Genomic DNA, 26,514 nt, shown 5'->3' with positions numbered 1-26,514 from the left:
CCTCGCGGCCGCCACTGGCGAGGGTTTTTTCCTCAATCATCCCGAGGATCCCCTCGCAATCCTCATCGGAGATTCCCAACGCGGAGTCATCCTCGGCCTCGTGACCAAAGAAAAGGTCGCCGGGGCCTTGGCCCATAGGCCTTGCAGTCCCAGGGGTATCATCGTGGTCGCTTTGGTCTTAGGGGGTCCGAGGTCTCGACTTCCTCCTCGAGGGCTTGCCTAGCCTTAGCTAACGCATCTCTAGCCGCTAAGTAATCGTCCAGCCGGCTTACCCGGGCCCTTTCCTGGGTCGTCGACCGAAGATGGTGTCGGCCGAGTCACAAAAAATATCGGAGGTATTCCAAATCGCTTACTGCTAAAGGGCCTTGGCCTCCAATTTTCCCTGCTCGGGTTGGTAACTGGCATCCTCTTGCCTTGGCCTCTTGGTTTGCTCCGGCATACGACCTAATGGCCGAAGTCGAGTTGTTGGTAACGAGGAGCCTTTCGCCTTGGCGTTTCGAGCCAATTCCACGATCTCGCGGTTTTCAAAGGTCATGCCGTATAGGTTGATGGCCGAGTGGTCTTTGTGGAATTTCGTGAGAAAGGACAAAGCATTGGCGAAAAGGGGTCCCTACCTGGTAGACATCGATGATGCCTTCATCCGTTTCCTCTAGGGCCGTGGCCTTTGGCTCGACCAAAGCGGCCGTCAGTGAGGATAACCCTCGGAGGCTTATTGGCGACCTTTCTTTGGGGAGCAGTGCGCGAGATGGTGGTTGCCTGTAGTCGCCATCTTCTTTTGGCATTTAACCCCTCGACTGAGGCCGTCACATCTGTCTGTTGAACTTGCCTCTGCATCCTCTCGGCTAGGTTTTGTCGGTTCGACGCCCCAGTCGTGCATGATACCAACGGTCATCCCGTATGACCGGTGGTTTGAAAATCTTCAGCGACCTAGGGCGGCCGTCTTTGTGGCCCGAGTACAGAGGCCTCGTGCCCCTAGTCGGTCAAAACAACTCTTCTTGCTGGCGGCGGTAATCGGCGCCGAATTTCCTCGTAGTCGGTCGAGATGGCTCGATGGCTTTTCTTTTGTTTAGCGATGCAGTGGTCGATCTCATACTTGCACCATTGCGGTACAGCTCTGGTTCGACCACGACTCCTTTCCTTCTGGCGGCGAACTTCCTATATTCGGCCCGGGTGAGCATTGACCATGTTGATGACGAGCGGAGGAATGGCTTAGAGTCGACTTGCATGGCCTCCTTTTACGAATTGGAGCTTTTTAGTCTATTAACTTCGGATGGCGTCTCGTAGAAAAAGCCGATTGTTGGTGTTGTGAGAACAAGAACTATGGTATTTGCGAGAATGTCTTTCCTTTTAGCTCTTGGGTTTGAAATTTTTGGCGAATAAGACAATTGGACCTTTTCTCGATTACAGTAGGTCAAAGATAGCCGGCTGGTCAAATCAAAAGTGTAGGCCTTCGTTTCTTGAGTTGCGAACTTGGCGTCGAGAATCTTTGTCGACTATTGTCGGCCTTGACAAGTCCTTGCAGGCGAATGGCTTGTCTATCTGCTGACCTCATTGAAACTCATTTGTGGGGCTGTTTGCTTGGCATAGTGACAGCGGGATTCGATAATAAGTACCTTTTAGAAGCCGTCCTCTTCCATCTCTTCTTTCCAAGAAGGATGCATATCCTTGTTGATCAAGTATGCATGTCCCGAATTCAATCAACCTGGAATTTCTTCCGGTATTAATTCAATCCTTCTTTGGCCATCTTGACAAATTCACTCTCCGGTAAGATTCGTGCGGCACTGGTTCCTGCGTTTTAAACCGCTGCATGTGGTCGCGGGTGATTCATCGGCCTTTGGCTTCCATACTAGCTCGGTGACCATTATTTCTGGTTGAGTACGATAGAAATGTTAAGTGGAATATCCTTTCCATGTTGGACCAATCCCTCACCGAATGGCGGAAGGTTTATGAACCACGAGAACGCCGTGCGGTCGAGAGTGAGCGAATAAATGGAGCTTATGGGCTTGGGTGACCTCTACCGCCTTTGGGCCGTGAAGTGGCCTGTGTTCGATGGAGGTGTCTGCCCATCCCGAGATAATAGAATGAATTCGGCAGCGATAGTTCACAGGAAGAGGGTTAGGTCAATTTACAGGCGGGTATGGTTTGGTATACCTTGGCGCTTACGGGCGCCTCTGGCGAGCTATCCTCGATCATTCGCGGGCGTCTTGAATCGGAGCCCCGAGGCGCTTCTTCTTGGGCGCATGCGGCGGTGGAACTTATTGCCCCTCGTTCTGGCCTGTGCTGGACCACTTGAGCAGAGTTCGGCCTTTGCGATCGAGCCTACGGATATGTGTTGTTGTTGGAGCAGGTGAACCGTCTTGAAGATCGGCGGGAGCAGGTATGGCGTATGTAATGGTGAAGCGGTCGGATTGCTCGGCCGTATTCTTTGTAACGAAGAGCGGTCAAGTTGCTTGGGGATAGGTGCGACTGCACTGAGTGTAGGTAGGCCAGTTGGGATTCTTTGGACCGCGGAATGTATGGGCTGCTTTGCCCGATGTGACCGCAACCAAAGCATGAAGTGGGCGTATGCCATCTCTGCTGGCAGGTTAGTCAGGATTTACCCATGTTGGTAGGATTGCACCGGTGTTTGTCGGTGAGAATGTTGGCGTGGCACGACTCTTAGGTCGCGGAGGCGCCAAACTCTTGCTTTTGCCATAGAGCTCAAACCTCTCGCGCTCTTGGCCTCTCATGTCCGGCTCTGGGGGCGTTGCGAATGGGCGATGTATACTCTGGAGAATCATCCATTGCCGTCATAAAGGATGTTTCTATCCTGTAGGCCTGCTTTGCCATCAGATCTTCCACATTGCTTGCTTTCCATGGACTCGGTTGTGCGATCCGTCGTTATTGGATGCTGGCGAGATTACGACCGCGTGTTCGATCTCGATGTGATGATTGGTAAAATTTGGACTCGGAGCCTCGGAAGTCATTTCATTGTTTTGTTTTGAGCTTTGCATGCCTAGTTTCCACCATGAGTTTTGACAAGGGTCCCACCGGGCTTGCCAAAAGCGTTGGTATTCTGCGAATCTCACGGCCTGGTGCTCGGGCGAAAGGATGTGTGTCAACAAGTGGCGTCCTTCTTTTAGATGCGGTGCGGTTGTGCGCGGTTGTGCTAGTACGGTCTACCATGCGTCAAGATAATGATGAGATTCGGATAGAAGATGGTTTAAATGTTGCGCTTGCTTTGCGTTCGACTCCTAATCAAATAATTGTGGCGAGAGAAGGCAGTCTCGCGGTCGGGTCACCTTTGCACGAGCTACAAGGGCGTTTAGTGGTGGCGTTGGTGGCGAGTTTTAGCGGTGCTCGCGCATTGCTCAGAAGCGGACGGTCATTATGATATATGGGGTGAGTGAGATGATGATAGAAATGGTGCTCCGGCGCCTTGAAAATCAAGGGTCGTATGATATATTGATGAATGGATTTTCCTTACAATCTACCACTATTCCTAGGAAAGCAAATGAATGTATTGAAAGTGCATTACAGGAAAATATAATTTGCTCCGTGGGAGGCTTTTGGTTTGGTGTTTGAACCCTTTGAATGTAGTCCTAAGCTTAGTATTTATAGGAGGAGTCCTGGAGGGACAATCGAGGCTGACAAGACCTGCGTGGTGGAGCCTGACTGGGGCAAGTGGGTAGTCAAATCGACATTTGGGATCGTGAAGTATGATGGCTTGGGGTTGAGAAGCATGGTGGTGTGACCCCCATAAATCTCGATAAATCTCCCCCACCGCACTAATCGTGGGTTCTGCCCCCTTGGCCGTGGGAATGCATTTAATGCCCTGGTCTGGTGGTTGGTGATCGACCTCAAGTCGTAAGATTACTTGTGAGAATGTCTGCCTACCACCACGATTTCCATCACCAAATCCTGACTTCAGTCACTTCCCTTGTGCATTAAATGCTTCTTGCGACTAGTGGGTTTGCTGCGAAGTCAAAGGCATTACTTCATTAAATGGGGCGTGAGACCACGAGGCCACGTGGCGATTTAACCACGCTTCTTGGCCGTGTCTTTTCACGGCGCCATCGGCCTTCAGCGCCGCGTGATCGCAAAAGCGAGAGGATTCTGCCTTTGACTTTCCTTTTGTTTTGAGGAAGGTGAAATGCTCGACGAAGCGGTGGCGCCGGGGCGAGAAGTCCCTCAATCGGCTTATAGCAGTGATTTGTTAGGCACAAGCGGTGGCCTTGCGTTATCGCGCCTTGCGTGCCAAGCTCCTCCCTCGAGAATGATTGCCACAAGTTCCTCGTGTAGTTCTTTGGGTCCCTCCGCCTCGGATGGGATTAGAGCAACGTAGATAGGGGGAAAAGACTTCTTGAAGATGGCGTTTTCTATGAGTGCATACGGCAGCTTTCATTGAAGTTTTCGCCGGCCAGGTTTGCGGGTTGCTTTCACGCCATTAGATAATTTACTATTGGCGTTATCCACGTCACCTCTGAGTTGACTTGCATAACCCTAGGTTCAACAACATCAATTTGGGGCTTTCAAGCATTCTCTGAATATGACCCTTGTTGAATCCTCACTTGAAGCTGAGGCCGATGCACGCATATGCCAATCGATGCTTACACTGTTCATTCAGCTATTCGGAATCTGCTTCATTCGAACTTATTAAATTGTTGAGACAGACGCTTTGACAGTTGTTGATATGCCTCCATCCTTTCATCTTTGGTGACATATTCCTCATTTGCTTGATTAACTATGAGTTGAGAGTCACTGTACACCTTCAAATTACATATTTTCAATAGTCCGGCAATTTTCAATCCCAATACCAAGACTTCATATTCAGCAACATTGTTTGAGGCATGGAAATCTAATCTGATAGAGTATTCTAGCTCTATTCCTTTCGGCAAAGAAATAGCGATCTAGACCCACCCTGCACTGGTTGGATGAGCGCTGCATATAACTTCCATGGTGTTTCCTCGCTGCACCTTGCTCCTGCTGTATCCCTCTGTTTCTCATGCATTCCTTCTATGGGATAACATTCAACGAGAAAATCAGCAACTACCTGTCCTTTTTTAGATGTTCTCGGTTGGTACCTGATGTCAAATGCTCATAACTCGATCATCCATTTTGTGACTCTACCCGACATATTTGGCTTGGACAAGATTACCTTAATAGGCTGATTTGTGAGCACTGTAATGTATAAGCCTCGAAATAGTGCCGGAGTTTCCTCTTGGCTACTACCAATGCCAAGACAAGTTTCTATGCCCGAGTGTATCTCCGCTCAGCGTTAATCAGACTCTTGCTGACATAGAAAATAGATTGTTGGAGGTAGTTCTCTTCCCGAAACAATGCTGCGCTTACTTGCCGCTTGATTCTGGCCAGTCGATATACAATATCTCTCATGGGTTTGGTATAGTTAGGATCGGGGACTTGTCAAGTGTCGTTTGATTGATCAAAGCTTCCACTTGCTCTGGCCCCCATACCTCATTTTTTCTATTGGATTGCCCGAAAGAAGGTTTGCCTTGGTCATATAAGCGTGAGATGGGCCCAGGCTCAATGCCGCTATCCGCCACCTGCACTTCTCTTGGAGTTTCGGGCTTGGCATGTTTCATAGCGTCCACTTTCTGGGTTTGGTTCGGATTGCCCTGCCTATTTATAATGTGTCCCAAAAATTGACGGATGAGACACCAAAAGCACATTTGGTTGGGTTCAGCCTCATCGATGTCGCCTCGATCGTCAAAGGTTTCCTAAAGATGACTCAGGTCTTGGGTTTTCACGTACTTTTGACAACCATGTCATCGATATACACTTCCATTATCTTCCCAAGTTGGTCTTTGAACATCTAATTCACCAACCGTTGATACATTGAGCCTGCATTCTTTAAACCAAATAGCATCACCAAGTAACAATACAAGCCATGCTCGGTAATGAAAGTTGTTTTTTCTTGGTCTTCGACCACCATTGGGATTTGGTTGTACCCTGAGTAAGCATCAAGAAAAGTTAAAAGTTCATACCCGGTCACCATCTGATCAATTTTAGGCGTGGTAGGATCTTTGGGTAGGCTTTGTTTAAATTGATGTAATCGACCCAAACTCGCCATTTTCCTTTCTTCTTAGCCACAACCACCAAATTAGAGATCCATGTCGGGCACCACACGTCGCGAGATAGACCCAACCTCCAGTCTATCCATCGTCGCTAATGATCTGATTTCTCTCTGGCGCAAACCTCATTTGCCTCTGTTGGTGTGGTGGGTGGCTACATTTAGGCGGTCAACGAGCACAACTGGGATCGATTCTAGGCATATCCACATGTGACCATGTGAACACGTCTTTATTATTCCTCAAGAACGAGACGAGATGCTCCATTTCGGTGTTGGATAGGAGGGAGCCCACCAATACTTTTCTATCGGGATCAGACGGATCCAATATCTCCTCCCTTAGTGGTTCAATCGTGGGGGGTTTTGGATCTTCCTCCTGCTCTGTTGGTGGGTCCTCCATTAATTGCTATAATTGCTGGTTCTTTGGCTACATTCTATATTGTAACGCCTTTTGGCTTCGAGTTGATCCCCTTTGATATCGATAGTACCAAGACCATCATCAGTCAAACATCTCATCACTTGGCATCTGGTTGATGCCTTTCCATCCATTACATGAATCAATCCTTCCCCATGATCACATTGTAGGCACTCGGGCGTCCACCACCACGAAAGTCACGCGAAAGAGTTTTCCAGCGGCTATGCGGGTAGCGTCCGTCTCCTCTTGCTCGTGCCTTGCTGCCCTCAAATGCGAAGAGCGGTGTGGGATTAGGTGAATCCGTTTTCATCCAATTTCATTCTTTTAAAAGTGTTCCAAAACATCACGTCTGCTGCTTCCGCCGTCAATCATAACCCTCGACTTTCGAATTTCGATTTGAAGAGTTATGGCGAGTGCATCGTTGTGGGAAATTGGATTCCTTCAAGGTCTTGCTAGTTGAATGAGATGATCGGACCTTTTCCAATGGTAGTCGGTTAAGTCTTGAAGCAATTCCACAAACACGTCTTATCTTTTGACATCTTTTCGGTTCGGGCTCGAGCGGTGACCTTACTGGCGGATGGAGGCGGCCATGGATATCGATCTCAATAACCCCTATTTAGCGGCGATGTTGTTAGTCACTTGTTCATTTGCGGCGCTCCTCCTTGGCTTTTCTTAGGTTAGGCCCGATGTTGTAAGCATCCCTTTTTAGCATTGCTTCAACTTGGTACACAGAGATTCCTGAGTCATTGGTGGTGTGACCAAAGTCATTATGGTGTGCACAAGTCTTACTTGGTCTCGTTTTAGCGGCTCCAGTAATGTCGGAGCGTTCAGAAAATCCATTGCCATATTTTTCGTGGAAGAGCTTAGCTAGACTGACAGTAAGTTTGGTTGGAGGAGAATTGGTCCTAGCTTGGTTGTGAAGATTTCCACTTGGAAAATTTGTCCTTGAGCCCTGGATCATCTCATACGAGTGCTTTGGTGCTGAAATGGCTGATGTGGTGCGCTTAGACAAAGCAAGTTCCTCCTCTTCTAGTCTGATGATTCCATCGACCCGAGCCAGAACCTCCCTCATATCGAGGGGTGGTGTTTTAACCAAAGACTTATGCATTTTTTTTCTACAGCGTGTCACCCTTCGCGGAATGCGGTGTGACGATGTGAGAATCATAAGTCTCTAAAGTAACATTTCCTCCTTGAATCGCGGATAATCTTTGAGACTCTCACGCATACGCTTTATCTTTGAACAACTGGCTGTGATGTCTTTCTTCCTTCTTTGATTGCATACATATTAGGGATATAGAAAGCCTGCATAAAGCTCGGTGAAAGCTACAGATGGACTTGGCTATTGCACTGAACCACGTCAAAGCCGAGCCTCGACAAGCTAGAGCGGGAATAATTTGCACAACAATGCTTCGTCTTCGCTTTCGAGGACCATTTCTTGCTGAAAGTGATAGATGTGCTCGATGGGTTACTACGCCTTCGAATAACTTGAATTTGGGTTGAGTGAAATTTGCGGGCTTCTTAGCCTTCAGAATATCATTGGTGAAAGGTGACTTACAAATTCCTTTAGTAGCCTCAACAGATTCGATAGGTGTCTGTGGTTTGTACCCTTTCACAATCTTTTCAATTTGCCTTCATAGCTTCTGTCTTTGGATTTTGAGTTCCCTCATCTGGACCCGGTGGTCGTCATGGTCATTGTCTGACCATCTGAATGGGCACTTTCTGTGGAACTTCTATCAGATAACTCTATCCTATCTTTCCTTTTGCTCTCCTTGGGGCCTTAATGCTGCGACGTATGGTTGCCTTTAGATTTCTCCAAAGCTTGGGCCACCATCTTCCTCGTTTCACATAACTCTTTCATTATCTTCTTAAAGCTGGATGGTTGCGAGGCGGGTTCTGCTTCCTCAGAATCTGATCGATATCTGCGGATCGAGGATTGGATCGGTGAAGCGTCTTGTGCGGATTCGGCCATTGATTGATTTTGCTAGAGTTCCCAGGTGGCGCCATTGTTGGAGCAGAAATTCTTACAATAAGAATGTCTTCCACAGGTTTTTGGCTTTACTCCGCCACAACATCAAGCATTCCCTAGGCAACTCTGCAGAGCAAGCAAGACCAATTTCTAAAATTGAAATCAAGCATTCTTCGGTTTGCATGTGAAGCCTTGCATTATTCTCATTACGATGATTGCTAGTGCTCATCTCCACTTGCACCATTTCCTGAACAAGAACGGGATCCACAATCTCTACCAATTGCTCAGGCACAGCGGCCTTGACAAAGTTATGAAGGTTTAAAGTTCTTTGAATGTTGGAGCAGAAATTCTTACAATAAGAATGTCTTCCACATGTTCTTGGTTTTACTCCGCACACGAGATAAACAAATCTCTAAGCGACACTTCCCCCAAATCAGATGAGGAAGGGATGGGTACCTGCAAAAGATACTTCGACGCTCAAGTCAATTTTTGTGTATTATGAGTGCACCAGTTAATCTGAAATCACATCCTTTTCTCTAGTTGTGGAACTTCGCATTTATACCTGATGGCAGGCTTGGGCTGCAAACCTCACCTTGCATGTCTTATGTCCATACGCCACTTCGGTTAGCATGAGTTGCGTATTGTTGACTCTCAGCGGTGTTCACGTTGTCCCTTGATTCGTGCGGTTAGAGTGCAGGCGTTTGAACATACCTACAAACCATATCGGGCCACTTGTACCGCGAGTTAGCATGGGATAATGGCGTGAACCATGTCGGTGCGTATCCGAGACCCACGTTGGGCAGTGCGCATCGGAATTGCATTGGGTTTATGCTCATGTGAACCCATATCGGGCCAATGTCATCTGAACTCACGTTAGGCTTATGCGTATATGAACCCATATTGGATCAACCCCAATTTGAGCTCGTGTTGGGCTTTCGCACAAGAGAACCTGCATTGGGCCAACGCCCATATAAACCTATGTTGCCAGTTGTGCCTAAATCTGATCTCGTGATGTGGCGGATCGGTAGAAATTGTTTTCCTCTCACATTGCCCCCTTTTTTCCTCTTCCAGCTCGCCCTTAGCATGTAGGTTGAGGGAAAAACTCAACTTAGCTCACACTCTCTTTGGGTTACTACCCTTGCCTTTTTGGACCATTGGACAAAACCTTGCACCTGACTTGCCCATCAGCAGAACAACAATGACAGTTAACAATGTCATAAAAGATCACTAGGGCATAAGCATACCTGCATGAGTCAATATATCATATACAACAAGACAAGAAACCTTATTAATTATTGTATTAATTATTGTTGAAAATGGGGAAGGCACTTTTGCTTGAGTATAGGCAATGGCATACTTGAGTGTCTACCATCTAGCAATGTGGCAATGAGTTTATTTCAACTCTGACAATTGCATGTCCACCATTTTGACAAGACTCCTCACATAGCCAACTATGCACGCAAAGGACTTCCAAAAATAATGGGTTTCTCAAGACTTTGACAGTTTTTAGCTTTTCAGAACCTGTTCCTGACACCAATTTAATATTTCTCCCTCTCCTTTAGAGTTTTGCACTTCCCTCTTCACTCATAAAATGAGGTGAATGAATTACAGAGGCAACAAGAGGGAAAACAAACGAGAAGAGAAAGAGAAAAATAGGGGAAAGGAGGAGAGGGAAACCCCTCAGAATCGGCATTGTCCTCTTGCTAGATTATACGTCATCTTACGAACGATGTTTTGGTTCTTTCCTATGGCTAGCCTACAAACAAGTTCACACCTGAGTGTTGCTTTCTTCCTATAATTTGTACTCTGCCAGATTCATCACCAACCATTCTTCTTCTTTGTGGTTCCCTTCACCATCAATAGTTATTGTCCCAGGTACCAACTGAATATGCAACAACCTATGCACTTTTATTCGTGAAGAACATATGTGTACACGAACGAAATATGATGCGTGTGTGTATATTAATATAGATATAGATATATATATATATATTAACATAAGTCTACGTGTGCACATATGAACATGGGTCTGCGCATGGCAAATGTTAGTATCAATTTATGCATGGCAATCTATATATATGTATATAATGCAAAGTTATGTATATGTATGAATCTGTGCATGGCAACATATATATATATATATGTATATAATGCAAAGTTATGTATATATATGAATTTGTGCATGGCAACATATATATATATATATCAATCTGTGCATGGCAACATATATATATATATATATGTATATGTGGTACCCACCATCTGTAATGCAATATATGTAGTATCACTCATCGCGTCAACCTAGAAGCCTACTCCCCGATCTCGTAGTCATAAACGGAAATGTCATGGCTCGTGGTGTACGGCACAACATCACCAGAGTCGGGAGGCGCATGGTGCTTTGCAGAGCCAGAAGTAGGAATGTCTGTAGGGATCATCCCGAATATGAACTTGTAGTCTGCGACGCCAACTCCCATCTCTCCCTCGTAGGCGTCAGGATCTGCCACAACCCTATGGTGGGCAGGTTGCTGCCCCTGCACCCATCCGAACCGAAATTGTTTTGCGGACTCCTTGAAAATTTGAGCGCAACATGCATCGTACTGATCCTTCTTCTCCTTTCCAACACGTCCCACATCATTCTTCAACTGATCCATTTCCAGTAAAGTGTTCTTGTATTCAAGGCTGAGGACGTCGATTTTGTCAGAAAGACGGGAAATCTCACCCTTCTCTTTCACTGATGCAGCCTCACGGGCCTTAAGTCGTTGTCCTAAATGTTCGTGGGACTTGATCAAGTTGTCTAACTCATCCTTGCGCCCTTAAGCCCTGGATAGTTCAACCAAGCGAAGTTCGGCCATCTGCACGGAGTTTGCATAAGTTAGTAAAGTATGGCAAAGCTAAACTGAGAAAATGAGAAGTGTAAGGGAAAAACATACCGAGATTAAGTTGTGACCTTGTTGGAGCGCAATGTCACGATCATCCAAGTCCGTCAGTTCTTTAATGTCTTGTGGGTGAAGGAGGCCACCCAAAACGGTGTCGCATGCCTCGGGATCATGCAAGAGTCCTTCATTTGTCATAAGACGCTTCCTGTCGACTCTGAAACCGGGGTCTCTATATCTCACCATCAGCAGGAATGACTGGTTCGTTGTCGAGGTCAATATCTTCAACAGCCACAAATGGAGCAGAGGTGGCTAAACCAACTCGACGGAGCAGATCATGATGGGATCGGCCTGAAGATGAACCTAGAATGAACGCATTTGAAGGATTTGAACTCAACCCCGCATCTGGAACACGCTTGGACCTTTTTGTCTGCTGATCAACGGATGGTCTCTGCTGGACCTGGTCGAAGCGCGTTTCGATGGGTTGGGTAATGGACCCGACATGATAGATAGCTCGGAGTCGTCAGGAGAATAACCACCGCTATCTTCTTCCTCTTCAGCCTCTATTTGTGCAACTCCTTCGGATGCGATGCGAGGAATCCTCCTCGAATTGGAGAGCTCGATCAAAGCTGACTATGTGAACTACTAATTCTGTCTCATGTAGGTCTGCACTAAGATCAACCCTAAGGTAAGATGGGTAGATGATACTATCCCGATCTTGAGAAATGCGACGCATGTTGGGATCGAGGAAGTACTGAACGTCCCAATCTTGACCCACCAAGTGGCGGTTCAGCCACTGGATTAACTCATGAGTAAGGACAATCTCCGAACATGTTGGGTTGGACACTGCAAAACAAAGAAACTATTCAGTAAGCTTCCTTTGAAAAATTGTATCATAGTCAGTATTAGTAAAGCAGTCATAATCAAGAATAAATTGTGTCAGTTCAATAATGAAGGAATAGAGATTCAAGACATCTCAGGGGCAACCCACTTCCCGGTAATCATCAAGGGTCATGTCTTCCAATCTTTAGCGGAAGACGGTTTGTAGCCAAAGAACTTACGGGTAGGTCGAGGGTTAGGTAGAAATACTTGGCCCTCATGTCTAACTGTGACAACATAATGGTGGTAGAAGAAATCTAAGAAGCCTAGTGACACCCCCCATTTGAGGCCACATGTCAGCATACCACTAATCAATAAGTATGAGTTCGGATTTAACTGCATAGGATGGAGGTTCAGAGAATTCAACACTAGGTGAAATAAGGGGTGAAGCGGGAACCTAATAAACTCTAGGTGGGATGGTGAAAGCACTAGAGTTTCCTCTCCGGATTCCGAATTCTTGTGTACATATCCGCCCTTAGGTATCCAACCGATATTAACGCTACCAGGAATGCGGAATTTCTCTCGCATCTTATTTATCTCAGGCCTCGAGGATATCCCACCTTCGACTTCGCCAAAGGTTGCTTCTCAACATCAAGTAATTAGAAAGCAAATGACAAAACGAAAGTTGAATGAGAGAGGCAATCTGGACAATGGGGTGCGTACCGTGCGAAGTCAGCTTTAATGTGAGTTGGATTTAGAGATCGACGCAACCCAAGCTGGATAAATGAGACTTGAAGGGTTCAACTTAGTCAAAACACAACCCCGTATTGAAAAGGTTCGAGTTGAATAGGTCTCCTGAGAAGTCAAACACAAAGATAAGTGACTTTAGAAAACTACACAGTGTGCATATGTCAATTGACTTTAGTTTGTAAATCTACTAAGCCAGCTACACCTAGGACATAATATAATCAAGGTGAGCAGGATCCCACGTCAACTTCACTTATTAGTTGTATGTGTTTTGGGAAGCACGGATGGGGGGTACAACACTAGTTGTATATCAAGTGTCAACATAAGGTCAACGTCAGCACTCTTGTTATTATTACTGCTCCGACATTCAAGGAACTTTAAACCTTCATAACTTTGTCAAGGCCGCTGTGCCTGAGCAATTGGTAGAGATTGTGGATCCTGTTCTTGTTCAGGAAATGGTGCAAGTGGAGATGAGCACTAGCAATCATCGTAATGAGAATAATGCAAGGCTTCGCATGCAAACCGAAGAATGCTTGATTTCAATTTTAGAAATTGGTCTTACTTGCTCTGCAGAGTTGCTTGGGGAAAGGTTGGACATTAGTGATGTAAGTACGATGAGTCGATCAGAAAGAAGCACACTGTGCAATAGTAGCATGTAATATAGTGTTACTGTTTCTTTTTTTGGGACGAAAGTGTTATACTGTTTCTTACTCATTTATTTTCCATCCAGTAATATCCTTCTCTCTCTCTCTCTCTCTCTCTCTCAAAACACCCTAATATTTCTCAGCCCCACGCCCCATTGTTATTGGTGTTTGTAATGACCCGGGGATTGAATTATAAATGCATTATCGTCTTAGACTTAGTTATTCACATGACACAACTATCTTATTACATATGGTGGACCCAGTCACTCACACGTCACTTTAGATAGTCTGGATATATTTTGGACTAATTACATTCATACTTGAAAACTTTTAGGGTATAATAAAATTGAAAAAAAAATTAATAGGTAAGTAAAAGCGAAATAAAGAATAAGTAAGAAGGTGAGTTTGGTACGGTGAAACACGTTAGAGACGCTGTCCTAAAGTCTTTGTAGCCTTCCTACGTGTAGGTACTTGCGGTCTACAAGACTCCAAGATACAATCTCTTGTACACAAACTCAAGATTCGCTATGAGCACGTTCATCGACAAATATAGATATCCAAGTCACAGAACCATTGCCAAAATAATAATATAAAGTAGAGAATATAATATATATATATAAGTAGAAAATGAGAGAATTAGTTTCAGCTCATAAATCATCAAATAAGAAATCTAAAATGCGCATACTACAGGACATATTCATATCATATAAATTGAACGGATGAACCAGTATTTTGCAAAAGCACAAAAGTTTATTAACATCCCAACAAACCCAGAGGATAAAAACAGATAATCAAATCAATCGTGAAATAGAGAATTACAGACAGAATATTCACATATAAGGAAGACATGCAACAAGTAAGACCACTAGTGCCACCCATTTCTCTGTAATTGATTTTTTACTTTTTCATTGTCAATCTAACATACTTTTAAATCTTTACCAATCAAATTTTACAATAATTTGGGTTCCTGTAACCTACCTTCAATTTTGGTAGTTTATCCTTCGCTACTTGCCTACTCCGAATATCGGAAGAAAATTGTACCAAAAATTGTGTCATTTTCATTGGAAATTCAAAATTAAATGTTGAGTTTAAAAAGATATATGTTTATAAATAAATTAAAATTCATTCTAAAACTGGTGGAGTAAAGTACTCGAGGAATATGTAACACTTGCTGTTTGTTGAAAAGACAGATTCATCTTCTATTCCTATAATATGTCTGTACATTGCACAAAACGTACTATAAAAAAAATGTTTTGGACAGAGACATGAGAGTAAATATTAAAAAAAAGAGGAAAAACTGATCACTTGGAAAATTGGAACCCTAATACAAAAGAAAGGTTTGCAATTTCTCAGACACATGTGAGAGCCCAAAATTCATCGAAATTATATATATATGTTCCTTTTTTGCCTCTTCTCTTTGATGCTAACTCTCCCACTGCTTGCTTCCACAGAACAATCGGTCCGCTCTGAACCACCTTGGTTGGACTGGTTGGGGCAGCATGGAATGCACGGCTTGATCTTCGGATTCCTTTGGGGGTAGATTTATTTTAGATTTGCTAATCTCGCTGCTCGCTTGGTCTTCATCTCATCTCATCCGCTCATTCGTTGGTTCAACCATCTTTCATCCTCTGCAACGCTCATCGTCTGAGAGATTTTCGATCTGCAAGTTCTTCCATCTTTTCTCTTCAGGTTTGCATCCCTTTACTTTTAACGGATTAATGGCTTGTCTGATGGGTTTCTGAGCGTGCTGTTCAATCGTTTGATTCTTGCCCAAAAAATTATTAAGCAATCAAGATCTCTCTGTCTCTCTCTATTTAAGCATGTGGATAATGAACCCTAGGAGCTTAATATCTGTTTGCATCTAAAAGAAAATATGATTAGGAGTTGATATTCTGAACTAATCGACCAGTCTCTTAACTGGAAGGTAGAGATGGTTGGTTCAATATAAGATCATTCAAACAAAAAATCTGATTTTACACTGTATAAAATATGTAGAAACCTACTTACTCTCTGTTTGTTTGCTTAGAAAATGCAAGAAAAAAACAGAAAATGTCATCTTTTTAAACATTTTACTGTTGTTTTGTGGGTAGGAGTTCAATAATTATGCTTATAAGAGCATTTGAGGTCATCCACTTAATAACATTAGTACTTTTTATTGAAATCACTTGGGTTTCTGTGGAAACTCAAGGACATAAAGGAAAAAGTTTGAGTCTTTGTTCTATAATTATGTTGGATTGAAAAGTTGGTGCCTTTGTTCTTTCATACATGTTTAGCATTACAATGAAAATTTCCTTTCATTGTTTTTAGGTTATTGAATGGTTTGAGCATGAGGAAAAAGGTGATTTTGCAACCTCAACAAAGCATTTCAAGTAAGAACCATATCCTCGAATTGCCCTTTTGGACCAAAATTAAGCCTTTTGTGTGATGGTTTATCATATAATTGGGTTCTATGTTTGGGCTTATGGATTGGTTCATGGTAGATTTGAATTGGCATGCGGAGTTGCTTGGGTGAAGCTGATGACTCTGTGCATTGCAGGACTACAACAAAATGGTGCACTTACATCTATTCGTGGACTTTGAAATAGAAACAAGGTTTGCATCTTTTAATCGCCTCCACTGTATTTCAATTTCTTTCCCTTTTATTAATTTTGATTGTATTTCTCCCCTGTGATGGGATTGAACAGGCTTTTGAATTGGTAATGGCAGGTGACTGTTTGTGCGTGAATAAAGGCTTGCCATTGCCCTTGCTGATGTTGTGGGACAGAGCCAGTGTATATGTACAGAAGTTGAGGGATACAATGTTCTCTCTCCCTCTCTTTAATTTCAGTTATTTTTCTTTTAATAGAATTTCGTCAAATATTTTGGTTCTGGATTTTTTGTGTTGAACAAATTTACAATAAAGGTATTTTATGACGTTCTGTGTTCGTAAATATCTTTTGTAGAACAGCACAGAATGTTGACTCGACTTTGAAGGTGTTGCAAGAAAAAACGAAGTAGGGTTCCGCATTTGGACTAGCAAAGAGGTTTGTCAATCGTTCTCTCACCCTCAATTTTTTTTCTTTCAATAAGTCGATTACATCTCAGCCTTAAATTCGCTGTTTTTTATTTCTGTTTAATTTAATGAGACAATTTCTGTTACAGAATTCTAAATTATGCTTCTTTTTTCCATGTTAGGGTATTGGGATGCTAAGGGGTTCTTATAACTTAGATGGGTATGCTTCAAGAAGGTTGGTTTTATTCTGGAAGAATACCCATTTGGTTTTCGACATAGTTTATTTAGTTAAATATATGGTTGCTGGTGAAATGGATTAGCCAAATATTGCATATGTAATATGCCTACAAATTCTTAGTATTGTTGTGAACAGTCCGTTTAAGTGGAGGATTGTTGTATGAAATTTGGTGAACAAATATCTAGAAATTATCTTCACAGCTTAGGTTCCATTTAATTTGGTATTTGTTTTGTGTGATATATTTCTCTTAGGGCATGTCAAATGGTAAAGCTGCAATTAATGGTGTCTTTTTGTGTTGCAGCTCCACCAGATACCAGGTTGTTGGGAGAAAGCTCCCTATGGCATCTAATGAGCACCCCAAGATTTACCAAATGAAGCTCTGGGCCACAAATGAGGTTCACGCCAAGTCCAAGTTCTGGAATAATCCTTAGCCTTCCAAATGTTCATTGGTGAATTTTTGGTTAAACTTAATATTGTTGATTGATTTGTTTGGATTAGGTATTTCATGAGGAAGCTAAAGAAGGTCAAGAAGAGCAATGGCCAAGTGCTTGCCATTAATGAGGTTTGTTCTCTTTGCCGTTTATACTTTATTTTTTTCCAATTAATAAATTTGTACCCATTTTGATTATTTGTTAGTGTTTAATGTAGTCAATGTTTTTTTGGGGTGGGGAAGTAGTTCCTTCTCAACTCTCCTCCTGGCAAAATCCAATTTGTTGCCAAAGGGCTCCACCTTTGACCCCAAAGCGTCACTCTTTTATCACATTTATTTCGCTTTTTTCTAATTTTGTTTCGATAATTTGAATCGTATTTTGTATTTGATGTTTGGCTTTGGTGGCAGATGTGAAGGAGGTTGCGCTATAGGCATCCTCTGAATATTATGAAAACCTATCAAGATATCCACACCTTCTTTTACACCTGATTTCTTCACATTCTTCTCAAAAACTTAAATGCTTTATGCTCCATAGCCTTTTGTAGTTTTCTCTTCTTTCACTTGGTTCCATTTTAAGTTTGAACTTTTAAAAAAAATCTTTATTGTAAATTTGTTACTTTAAATCCTTAATTTTAGGATTAGTTGTGGTTTATTTTTATACCTTATAATGAATTGAGATGTGGACAATGAATGTGTTTCTTCCTTCATAGTTATGGTTTATTTTTATACCTTAAAATGATATTTCTCTTGATATCTTTTCTTTGGTATATAGGTGACATGAAGCAGAAACAGGGAAGGAAATCTCATATGAAATGGGTATTTTATGTTGGAGGTTAGGTTTATTTTATGATTTTTTAATGTTAGATTTCATACTGAATCAATTTGAAAGGTTCCCCTGAGGACTATATGAATTTCTTTTAAGTTTTTATGGTTATAAGTTTAACACATTAAATTTATTTTTTCTTACAGTTCTTTCTACTTTATTTTGCTAATTCAAAGATAGTAGTTGTCAAAATGGCATCAAAGCTTGGCAATCTGTGCTTGATGGGGTTGGTATTACGATTTGATCGCTGATGGATGTTTGGTTAAATCCTGCAAGCAGGAATGCATTCTTTGCCATAGTTCCCGGACAGGTCCTCTTGGCTTCCCTTGATGCTATCAGTAAGTTGATTAGGTTCTATAACCTATAGGTGTTTATAGGTTATTTCTGGTTTTATAGCTTCTCCATTAAATTAACATAGCCTATAAATGGGAATACATGTATCAGTTTTGACCATAGGTGTCTAGAGATAATCTATTCTTTTGTACAACAAACTTGCACATGGTTTGATTCTGTTATGGGTATTTGGTTTGATTCTATTAAAGGCTGGGTCTTTTCGATTCATTCTGTTATAGGTATTTAAATATTTGTGGCAATGACATTATACTTTTGTCCACCACATTCGTAGAATGTGGGGTGATTTAAATTGTGGTTTGTGCAGTTGATTTTGTGGCCTTAATTCTGTAATAATAGCCATTGTCTTCACTAAATTTTCCCATTTGTTTGCACTAACACCTACCAGTTTCCAAATTTGTAGCAATAGAATAAACACCCATTGATTTGAGGCTATTAAAGGTTGAGTGTTTTGGCTTAATTCTCTCATACCTATTTAATTATAAATTATCACAATTGTTCTAAGTTTGTTATCAATTGTTATCTGGAGGCTTTGACTTTATAGGAGTGGCGAGCGTTGGTCTTCTTCTTAAGATTGAACTCCAGCTTTTTCTATGTTTCGGTCTCTCTCTCTCACTGATCTGTAAGTAAATTTTGCTTCATCTTTCCATTCAATTTTTGTTGCTCTTCTTTTTCATTTTTTTTTTGTTACTAATATCTTGGATCTTATTTTATTAAACTATAAGACCTGTTTTAATTTGCTGCCCTAAAAGTCCAAATTCCTAATTTTTCCTCATAGTGGATCTGTGTTATTGATTTGCAAATGTTATCCAAATACTGAAATTGATTTGATTGTGTTATTATTTTGATGAAACCAGGTGAAACAATTTGGTTATTAAAATACTATATGATTGCTTTTGGTAAGGTTTTCTGTTTGATTATTAAAAATTAGTTGGTAAACCCTCAAAATCGGTATTTGGATATGCTGGTTCTTTTGTTACAGTGGTTTAGGATAGCTCGCTTGGTAAGGTGATATGCGCTATTTGGGTAGTTATGTTTAAAGACATGTTCGTTCTTTTACTACAGGGTTTTAATTCAAATTCGTTCTTATACTGGTTTATGGGACTGGGGATTTGAATTTGATAATTTTTGTTTTGGTAGGGGAAAGAAAATTTGGGAGTGTGATTCTAGGAACTGATTGCAATGTTTTAGCATAGTTGACTTGAAGAAGATTGGTTTAGGAAATATGTGGGATTTGAAAATCTGACTTCTAAATTGGAATTCTGTTTGTGGACATTAGAGATGACGAGAAAGAATTCAGAAAAGTTAAAATTCATAGGTTTTTTTGTTTGTGGGTTTGATTTACCTAAGCGGATTTTTGTTGATTTTTGCATTGAATGGAGACTTATTGAAAACTAAAAAAGTTTGTATATCCTAATTTCAGAATGCAGAGTTTGGTTATATTGTTTTTTTTCCTTTTCATGGGCTAATAATTTGGCCATGCTTCTACTCTTTGCAGCTGCTAGGGACTGGAATGGATACGCAAGATACATCTCCTTCAAGTGTTGCTATTCTTTGACAAGCAAAGATTTATATTTAATGTTGGAGAGGTAAGGAACTCAATTACATACATTTTCCCTGTGGTTTCTTTCCATACAGATTTTGCTCAAGCTAATTTTTTGGTTTATGATGCGCATATTTTATATTATATATTTAACCCCATTTTTAATATAGTTTGGTTAATATTTTGGAAGAATTTTGATACTTTGAATTATATTTTCAATATAGGACTTTCGATTCCCTCTGGAGCAAAACATAATCAAATGGACGAATTTTGGAGTAATTCCAGTTGGAGGACGTTCGTGAGTCACTTGGCTTGATCGTATCAAAATTTAAGACTTTTCTACCAAGCGGTTATTTTCTGGCGATAAAATAAAGGAGCAGTGCGCGGTGCTGGAATAATGACGATTTGGGCTTTTATTGTGTTTTGGAGCCCAAGATGACCTCAGATGGGTTCGTGGCCTTCTGGAGAAGTGTTCGAACGTTTTTATCTTTAAAACGAGCTATCTTGGGCCAGATTTGGAGGAGATTTGAGACCAAAACGTGGCTGGGCAGATTTGGGCAGATTCTCCTAATCCAATTTGGATTTTATATCCTAGTATTATCTTATTTTAACCTAGTTTCCTTGTGGGGATTGGGCAGCTAGGTTTTAGGGGGTATTTAAGCTCCTTTTCACAGCAATTTAAAGGACTCCCTTTTACTCCTTTTGGCTTTTGGAGCAATTGCTAGGGTTTTGGATTTTCGCGACTTTCAGGTGTTTTCATTCTTATTCTTCTTAATGATATTTTCTTGGATTTCAATTGTGAACATGCGTAACTAACTCTCTTTTGCTAGGGTGAGGCCACGAGCCTTAGCAAGAATATGTAGTTTCTGTCCAATTTGCTTATGATTATATGCATGCAGGTTTTCGAATTATTCATCACTGGGTTAAACTATCTAAGTGTCTTGATGCTTGATCACCATTAGGATGTTTAGAAAAGTAATTTGATGCAGTTTTGGTCGGAGGTCGGTCCCTGAAATTGACGAAGGCTTCTTGTGATTAATATGTGCAAGTTTCACTTAGGATGAATACCACGTCTTAAGGGTTGCATGGTTTTTCAAAAGGCTTCACAGAACTTAATGAGTCATGTATGTTTAGATTTGATCTGAATACCACAGACGGATTGCATGTGTGATATACGCTCTATGTTGGGGGTCCAAGTAGGCATATATTAGGAATACCTAACCTTCGAAATATGCATGTATAGGTCATAAGTAATTGGGGGAACTATATAGAATTGTTAAGGTGACGGCGGATCCCTAGTGCTTTCTTAATTTGATTTCTAAAAACACAACTGTTTCTCTTGCTCTTAGCTTTAATTTTGCATATTGCTTTATTTTTATTAGTTAAATTCCTTTTAATTTAAGGTCTTCAAATCAAACATCTCAACTTTCTCTTTTGCAATAATTAATTAGAATTTGGTTGATACGAGTTATTTAATAATCCCTGCGGAGAACGACCTTGCGAGAATCATTTATACTACGATAACCTTGTCATTCTTGCAAGTTTTGTAGGAGTTTTAACCCTGTTTGCGCAAGTACTAAAAAGCCTATCAGTTTAATGAAAAGATTGTGCATGCATAAAATACTCAAGCTAATTTCTTCCCCGATTTTTCTGTTTTTTCTTTTTCTTCTTTTTAAAAAAATCATGTTTTCTTTTGATATGTTGCAGGTGGTCTTTCTTTGCTTTGGATAGAGTAGTTTGGTTGGTGTTTTCAGTTCTGTTAAGCAAGGGGTGAGTTTCTAGGCGGAAATTTCAATTAATTGTTTTAAGTTTTGTGAATAGAGCATAGGAATTAGCTAATGGCATCGACAATTGGTTGGTGTTAATTTGTTGTTGTAATGATAGGTTTAGATGATTACAATATTTGAACGTGTTGGTAAATCCTTTGAGTGTTTTGGCAATTGGGTAGTTGAGATGTTCCCTGCCTATTTTCATCGCTTTATACACATTTCACGCAATTTTAAAACCCGCAGCATCGCGCGGGTACCTTTTGCTAGTGAACCCTAAAGTCAAGGTATTTGCATGTTTCAAATCACTTTTGTCAATTTTCCAATGTGATATATTTTAGTCAAAAACAAAATATGAACGTTGTCAAGCATCAACTATCAATTTCTTCTAACAAAAAAGAAATGTATCAATTTCATCAAAATTCAACAAGAAAATTCATTTGCATTTAAATGCATGAATAAACGCAAGACATTGACTTTAACTGAGGTGTAGAAAATCGACCTTTCCCCAAATCGTTTAGTCAGGGTAGTCCCAAAGGACTCTGGGAGATCGACATTTTTTGGTGAATTTGAAGTTGAATGGCAATCAACTTTGACGTCCTATACCCTATGAATTTGGACATCATTAACTGATAGTGAATATCTTGATCTTTCCACCCACGAATTCAATGAGTCAATTCCAGACTTCTTTTTCTTTTCAATACCTAATTTTGACGGACGAAAAATGTATGGAGAAATCATGAAATCAACCAATGGTTTCGATGTCCTCTATTGCACCGCCAAGGGAGGACAGATAAGTGTGTACAAGGTAAATCTACCATCCTTTCATACAAGAAAACTGAGTTCTGGCTTGTAACACATGCTTCGCCATCGTGATCGACTGTCTTCAGCATATCGTGGTGTGCCCTGAGTCCATAATTTTTTGCATAAAATACTACAGCCCGTTGTTCATCTTACAAAACATATCCTTACAATCTCATATAAAAATCAAATACGAGACATACAATAAATAAAAGGGAAAGTATTTTTTTGTCCGTGTAGTTTACTGATTTTACCACTTTGGTCCCATAGTTTCAATTTTATTAATTTTAACCCTGTAGTTGTAAATCCCTCACAATCCCTTACATGCTGAGAGTCATCATGTAAACAACTTTAGCCAGGTAAGTTTCTCTCCTCCTTTGCAACATGAATTATGCCTGCTCTATAATATGAGTAAGAAAACCTTCTATACTACTAATTGTGGAACCATGCACTTATACAATATTGTATTTTATTTCGTTAAGTTTTCGATCTTATTTGACATTATTCAACGGCCAAAATTCAAAGAATGAACATTGTCAAGCATCCAAGTTATTGCTAACTCTAAATTCAACCACAAAATTCAAACATTGCATTTATAAGACGATGACTAATTAACATACCACCTTACCTTTTAGAAAGAAAAGTGAAAGAGATGTCTCAACTCAAGCCATCTCAACCACAAAAAATTGTCGATCGCTGGATATGTTGTGGAAAACGGAATCACTTGTATATACTAAAACTGAGTTAAGGAATTCACTGTTCCTAGACTGTAGCTTAGGAATAGTAAAATTACGGTTTTGCCCCTACTTATGTTCTATGTTCATTTGGCAGCACAGTAAATTAACCGTATTGCCCTTCGCTCTTTTTACTTTTTGTCCTCTTCAACAACAAAAGGCAAAGATTTTTTTTTAAAATATATTTTTTAAAATTTTAAACTTCCTATAAATTACATATTACTTATAATTATATGTATGTTTTAATTAATATATATATATATATATATATAGAGAGAGAGAGAGAGAGAGAGAGAGAGAGAGAGAGAGAGAGAGTTTATGTCTTATGTAATTAAATATATGTTTAATCTTGGTTTGTATAAATATAACTTGATGTTTGCTCTAGATAATTAGAATACTACAATTGTTAGGCCCCATTTAATATACTTATTTTGTAAGTGACATTTATGTATAAAATTAATTATCTAATTAAATGTTTAAATTAAGATAGTTTAAAAGTTCAAAAAATACATGCATGCATAGAGTACAAAATGGAATAGTATTATACTCCCTATATTTGGATATAACAAACACATATGCATTTTTGTTATATTCAAACAAGTATATTGTCGAAAACATATAGTCTTAAAGTTATATATTCTTAATTATCATGATTTATATTTTTGTTAGATTATAATAACCACACATATTATATTCAAACAAGCATATTGGCGAAAAATACATGGTCCTAATAAAGTAATATATACTCATATAGATATGCAAATATATGTATATATAATAAACTTTTAATATATATATAGGCATGTGTCTACTTCTTATGTATACACGTATGTATGTGTGCTTTATATATACACATACATTATAACCAAAAATAGATAGACACGTATCAAATAGTATATAAAACATGTTATTAGTTTATCTTTTGTAACTAAAACTTGAGAAACTAAATGCGATGACACTATTTATATTTTCATGTATATGTACATAGAACGTAATACCTACCTATTTTCATCACCTTATACACATTTCACACAATTTTAAAACCCGCAGCATCGCGCGGGCACCTTTTGCTAGTGAAACACTAAAGCCAAGAGGAGCCTTTATTCAGCAAAGTGGAGGCTTCAATTTTGAAGGGAAAAAAGAAAACATACGTCTCCAATTCAACCGGGCATTTCAAGGCTGCCTCTGACGCACCTCCTTTACATCTGCCATCAAAGCCAAACATCAAATACAAAATGCGATTCAAATGATTAGGAAAAAAAAAAAAGTATAAATGGCAGAGAGAACAAACCTCATTAATGGCAAGCACTTAGCCATTGCTCTTCTTGACCTTCTTCAGCTTCCTCAGGAAATACCTAATCCAAACAAATCAACCAACAATATTAAGTTTAACCCAAAATTCACCAATGAACATTTGGATCATAAAAGCCGAGCTAAGGCTAAGGATTATACCAGAACTTGGGACTTGGCGCGAACCTCATTGGTGGCCCAAAGCTTCATTCAGTAAATCTTGGGGTGCTTCATCGATGCCGAGGAGCTTCCTCCCAACAACTCCTGGTACTGGTGGAACTGCAACACAAAAATGACATCGTTAATTGCAGCTTTACCATTTGACATGCCCTAAGAAAAATATATCACACAAAAACAAATACCAAATTAAATAGAACCTAAGAAACTATGAAGATAATTTCTAGATACTCGTTTACCAAATTTCATACAACAAACCTCCACTTAAACTAACTATTTACAACAATGCTAAGAATTTGGCTAATCCATTTCACCAGTAGCCATATATTTAACTAAATAAACTATGTCTAAAACCAAAAGGGTATTCTTCAAGAATAAAACCAACCTTCTTGAAATACCCATCTAAGTTATTATATGCAGTGGAAAAGAAAATAAAAAGAACCCCCAAGCATCCCAGTACCCTATCATGTAAAAAATGCATAATTTAGAATTCTGTAACAGAAATTGTCTCATTAAATTAAACTGAAATAATAATAAAAACAGTGAATTTAAGGCTGAGATGTAATCGACTTATTGAAAGAAAAAAAAATTGAGGATGAGAGAACAATTGACAAACCTCTTTGCTAGTCCAAATGCGGAACCCTACTTCGCTTTTTCTTGTAGCACCTTCAAAGTCACTCAACATTCTGTGTTGTTCTACAAAAGATATTTATGAACACAGAACATCATAAAACACCTTTATTGTAAATTTCTTCAAAACAAAAAGTCCAGAACCAAAATATTTGACGAAATTCTAGTAAAGAGGGAAAAAAACTGAAATTAAAGAGGGGGAGACAGAACAATGTATACCGCAACTTCTATACATATACACTGGCTCTGTCCCACAACAGCGACAATGGCAATGGCAAGCCTTTATTCACGCACAAACAGTCACCTCCCATTACCAATTCAAAAGCCTGTTCAATCCAATCACTGGGAAGAAATACAATCAAAATTAATAAAAGGGAAAGAAATTAAAATACAGTGGAGGCGATTAAAAGATGCAAACCTTTTTTCTATTTCAAAGTCCACGAATCGATGTAATTGCACCATTTTGTTGTTGTAGTCCTGCAATGCACACAGTCATCAACTTCACCCAAGAAACTCTGAGTGTCAATTCAAACACCATGAACCAATCCATAAGCTCAAACATATAACCCATTCAGATGATAAACCATCTTACAAAAGGCTTAATTTTGGTCCAAAGGAGCAATTCGAGGATATGGTTCTTACCTGAAATAGTTTGGTGAAGTTGCAAAATCACCTTTGTCCTCATGCTCAAACCCTTCAACAACAAAAAAACAATGAAAGAAAATTTTCATTGTAATTCCAAGCACATGCAAGAAAGAACAAAGGCACTAAATTTTCAATCCAACATAATTATAGAACAAAGACTCAAACTTTTGCCTTTATGTCCTTGAGTTTCCACAGAAACCCAAGTGATTTCAATAAAAAGTACTAATGTTATAAGCGTAATTATTGAACTCCCACCCACAAAACAACAGTAAAATGTTTTAAAAGATGAAATTTTCTGTTTTTTTCTTGCATTTTCTTAGCAAACAAATAGAGGGTAAGTAGGTTTCTACATATTTTATAGAGTGTTAAGTCATATTTTTTGTTCAAAAGTCAGCTCAAGGAAGCAAACCATCTCTTTAAGCGGGGGCAAAACCATCATTTAACTATTCCTAATGAACAGTGACTTCGGATCAGTTTTAGTATATATATAATATAATTTTATCTCGGGATGGTATTCCTTGCCCTCCGCCTGGTGCTTAATCTTCTGTTGTGTGGTTTTTTCG

At 40.2% G+C, this 26,514-nt stretch overlaps 3 long non-coding RNA genes across 5 annotated transcripts; 2 read left to right on the top strand and 1 right to left on the bottom strand.

The window, feature by feature from the left end:
• Positions 1-15,170: 15,170 nt before the first annotated feature.
• On the top strand, positions 15,171-18,090 carry LOC148917144 (uncharacterized). 3 transcript variants are annotated; one of them, XR_016126664.1, is made up of 6 exons: positions 15,173-15,220; positions 15,839-15,900; positions 16,012-16,123; positions 16,216-16,554; positions 16,706-16,758; positions 17,964-18,090. It is a non-coding gene; the product is annotated as an uncharacterized LOC148917144 (long non-coding RNA). The 3 variants fall into 3 exon arrangements; XR_016126666.1 differs by having other exon boundaries at positions 15,183-15,220; positions 16,068-16,123; XR_016126665.1 differs by lacking the exon at positions 15,839-15,900 and having other exon boundaries at positions 15,171-15,220.
• Positions 18,091-18,632: 542 nt separating this feature from the next.
• On the top strand, positions 18,633-21,881 carry LOC148917143 (uncharacterized). The gene is made up of 3 exons (XR_016126598.1): positions 18,633-18,987; positions 19,864-19,954; positions 21,616-21,881. It is a non-coding gene; the product is annotated as an uncharacterized LOC148917143 (long non-coding RNA).
• Positions 21,882-24,761: 2,880 nt separating this feature from the next.
• On the bottom strand, positions 24,762-26,329 carry LOC148917142 (uncharacterized). Its single transcript, XR_016127204.1, has 3 exons — positions 25,526-26,329; positions 25,293-25,372; positions 24,762-24,778 (listed from the first exon to the last, which is right to left on the bottom strand). It is a non-coding gene; the product is annotated as an uncharacterized LOC148917142 (long non-coding RNA).
• Positions 26,330-26,514: the final 185 nt, after the last annotated feature.

Source organism: Prunus mume, linkage group LG5 (assembly GCF_029339155.1).
Source record: "Prunus mume cultivar Tortuosa linkage group LG5, ASM2933915v1, whole genome shotgun sequence".
Taxonomy (NCBI): domain Eukaryota; kingdom Viridiplantae; phylum Streptophyta; class Magnoliopsida; order Rosales; family Rosaceae; genus Prunus; species Prunus mume.
Note: the sequence above shows the minus strand (reverse complement) of the source record. Positions and strands in the feature narration are given on the sequence as shown.